The sequence below is a fragment of the Hylaeus volcanicus genome, unplaced genomic scaffold, assembly GCF_026283585.1.
Source record: "Hylaeus volcanicus isolate JK05 unplaced genomic scaffold, UHH_iyHylVolc1.0_haploid 12043, whole genome shotgun sequence".
NCBI classification, from domain to species: domain Eukaryota; kingdom Metazoa; phylum Arthropoda; class Insecta; order Hymenoptera; family Colletidae; genus Hylaeus; species Hylaeus volcanicus.
The window spans coordinates 1-3,793 of record NW_026533039.1 but is presented as its reverse complement, the minus strand read 5'-3'; the positions used below and the strand labels follow the sequence as shown (position 1 = coordinate 3,793).

Here is a 3,793-nt window from a genome sequence, read left to right as displayed (position 1 = left end):
TATATTGTATTATTATTATTTACACACCCGAGGTGAAGGCAGGGAGCGTGTGCACCCCGCAAACCTCACCGGTAGGTGTCTTAACAACAACACAAAAAAAATTATAGTCATTCAATTCAACCGACACGGCCGCCATCTTTTTTTGCCAAGATATGACAATTGCTCTTAGGCCAGACAGACAGACGGTTTCCTTACTCTATTTATATGCGGTGGGCCGTTCCCGGAGGTACTGCAATACCGGGTCAACCCGCGACAGAGGTGGAGCAAGCCCCTAGCACTCCGTCATCTTCCAAAAATCAGTTTAATCTTCTGGATCCCCGATGGAGATCGTACCAGAGATTAAGCTGATAAGAACAGATACTACACTTTGATCTTAGCCAATAGGCCGAGAAGCGATAACTGAAAGCAGTTGCGATCAAAAGCCAATAAGAAAATGTAAAAAAACATAAACGGGTAAGTGAAATGATCGGCGGTCAGAATCGGGCAGCTCCGTCGAGGGCTTGGGGACCTCGAATCAGTACGTTCTGGGTACCTTGGTTCAGGTGCAGCTGATTTTTCATCCACTCTGCGCAGATTTCGTCCGCGCAGACGTCTGCGTCGCTCACAAGCCGCCCGAAGAGACGAAGATAGGCTCGCCGAGAGAATGCGCGTGAATCGTCTCAATACGCTCTCTTCCTCTATTTTGTCGTTCCCTCTCCCTCCGATCGTTGTTTCCCAGCCGAGCTCCTAGGTAGCGCTCGAGTCTCTAAAAGCAAGCACTTCCTCTTTGTCAAAAGATAGGAAAACCCACTCTCTCCGGCGGCTGTCTGAAAAAGAAAAAAAAAAAAAAAAAATGTCAAAAAAGGAGGTACCGACATGAAATCAAGCACCTACAGAGTTGAAGGTTAAAAGATTATATTCCAAATTGAACAAGTAGCTTTAATGGCGTCATAACGTATTTCCACTTCCGGAGTGAAGGTCGATATTTTTACACACATCTTGCTCAAATAAAGTAAGACTCGGACTTGTATTAGTAAAGGATGCTGAAAATGGTTTTGGCACACTCATAAGTTAGAGATAACTTAATTATTTAACGTATTTTGTAGTTACTTCCGTTAGTTGGACCGACCGGAATTCAGGCCTGGAAATTAGTATTACTTTCCTCTACACTTCTAATGACACGTGGCTTGTAATATTTCCAAGAAGGGTTGGAAAGGGGTAAGTGACCAGCGGCCAGGTACCTGACGGCTAGGTACCGAATTGAAGGGCTAATCCCTCTGTTTTCCAGAGAAATGGGTTTAGCCGGTCGGTCTGGTGAGTTAGTTTGTGTGTGTGCACTGGTAGTTTTTGTTATCCAACTGTCAACATTTATAACAGAGCGGCGGAGGTCTTTCAATAAAGAATATTTGAAAATAAAGGCGACTGCTCAACGTTTGTTAACATAATTATATTTTTTATAGCTACATGATATACTTAATTAACAAAATCCATTTATTTTCCATTTTACTTAATTAACGTGACATTTCTTAGAAAGAATAATTTTAATATGTGGCAAATGAAAGTAATGTTGAATGTAATTTATCTCATTACCTCTGATTTGTTAAAGACACGCAGGTTTGGTTTGTTACAAGCGTTGGCATTTCCAAATTGTAAATCTTAGTATTATACACATAGTGAGCATTCATTTGTAATTACAGAACCTTGAATAGCATGTATTTGTAAATGATTGTCAATGTCTAGAAATTGTTTCAAAATAAAATGTTAAGGTTGTGCCGCTTTTCCTCTCGGACCCTTTTTTTTTTTTGGAAAAGCCCACTGGTTTTGTCCTTTTGATACCTATTAGCCGTATCAAAATTTTTTTTATCTATTTAAACTTTGAGGACCGACTTGTTATTCGTATTGCCTTTCCATTTTTCCTTACACCTTGAACCCATTTCTAAAAACCAGATTAAAAAATAGGGGTCGACCTATACGCGGGGTCAAACTAGCGATCGGACAAGCTTCATTTACATATACATTTACTGTTTCCAGCTTATTCCAATAATTTTTTTAGACAAATATAAAACATAACCACCCTTTTAAGTATCCAAAAAAAAAATAAAAAAAAAGTTTGTATTAGTACACAAAATGAAGACAGGTTAGGAGCATAAAAAGGGCTAGGACAGAAATGGAAAATTTGTAATTCTCGGATGTTCAATGACTTATTGTTTAAACAATTTGATCGAATGACGCTCTTTTTCTACTTGGATAATCTACTAATTAATAATAGAAATGTTTGTTCTTTCGATGAAGCTGTCACATTACAAATTAACACGTGGTCTCGGGGTGAGATAAATCACTTTTTGGAATAACATTATCATTTATTCAGCGTTAAAAAAACAATTTCTCTTGTCTACCTTAGTTACAAGTTATTTTACAATCTACTCTACCTCTGAAGAATAAACTGATTTTTAGAAGATGACGGAGTGCTAGGGGCTTGCTCCACCTCTGACCCGGTATTGCAGTACCTCCGGGAACGGCCCACCGCATACAGATAGAGTTCATACTGCCCTTGGGTATTCTATTGTCTATTAATTACTTTTATATTGTATTATTATTATTTACACACCCGAGGTGAAGGCAGGGAGCGTGTGCACCCCGCAAACCTCACCGGTAGGTGTCTTAACAACAACACAAAAAAAATTATAGTCATTCAATTCAACCGACACGGCCGCCATCTTTTTTTGCCAAGATATGACAATTGCTCTTAGGCCAGACAGACAGACGGTTTCCTTACTCTATTTATATGCGGTGGGCCGTTCCCGGAGGTACTGCAATACCGGGTCAACCCGCGACAGAGGTGGAGCAAGCCCCTAGCACTCCGTCATCTTCCAAAAATCAGTTTAATCTTCTGGATCCCCGATGGAGATCGTACCAGAGATTAAGCTGATAAGAACAGATACTACACTTTGATCTTAGCCAATAGGCCGAGAAGCGATAACTGAAAGCAGTTGCGATCAAAAGCCAATAAGAAAATGTAAAAAAACATAAACGGGTAAGTGAAATGATCGGCGGTCAGAATCGGGCAGCTCCGTCGAGGGCTTGGGGACCTCGAATCAGTACGTTCTGGGTACCTTGGTTCAGGTGCAGCTGATTTTTCATCCACTCTGCGCAGATTTCGTCCGCGCAGACGTCTGCGTCGCTCACAAGCCGCCCGAAGAGACGAAGATAGGCTCGCCGAGAGAATGCGCGTGAATCGTCTCAATACGCTCTCTTCCTCTATTTTGTCGTTCCCTCTCCCTCCGATCGTTGTTTCCCAGCCGAGCTCCTAGGTAGCGCTCGAGTCTCTAAAAGCAAGCACTTCCTCTTTGTCAAAAGATAGGAAAACCCACTCTCTCCGGCGGCTGTCTGAAAAAGAAAAAAAAAAAAAAAAAATGTCAAAAAAGGAGGTACCGACATGAAATCAAGCACCTACAGAGTTGAAGGTTAAAAGATTATATTCCAAATTGAACAAGTAGCTTTAATGGCGTCATAACGTATTTCCACTTCCGGAGTGAAGGTCGATATTTTTACACACATCTTGCTCAAATAAAGTAAGACTCGGACTTGTATTAGTAAAGGATGCTGAAAATGGTTTTGGCACACTCATAAGTTAGAGATAACTTAATTATTTAACGTATTTTGTAGTTACTTCCGTTAGTTGGACCGACCGGAATTCAGGCCTGGAAATTAGTATTACTTTCCTCTACACTTCTAATGACACGTGGCTTGTAATATTTCCAAGAAGGGTTGGAAAGGGGTAAGTGACCAGCGGCCAGGTACCTGACGGCTAGGT

General features: G+C 40.9%; 2 non-coding genes across 2 annotated transcripts; both read right to left on the bottom strand.

Annotated features, from left to right (window-relative positions):
• Positions 1-204: 204 nt before the first annotated feature.
• LOC128882509 (U2 spliceosomal RNA) lies at positions 205-397 on the bottom strand. The gene has a single exon (XR_008458442.1). It is a non-coding gene; the product is annotated as a U2 spliceosomal RNA (small nuclear RNA).
• Positions 398-2,764: 2,367 nt separating this feature from the next.
• Positions 2,765-2,957, bottom strand: LOC128882508 (U2 spliceosomal RNA). The gene has a single exon (XR_008458441.1). It is a non-coding gene; the product is annotated as a U2 spliceosomal RNA (small nuclear RNA).
• Between the last annotated feature and the right edge of the window lie 836 nt (positions 2,958-3,793).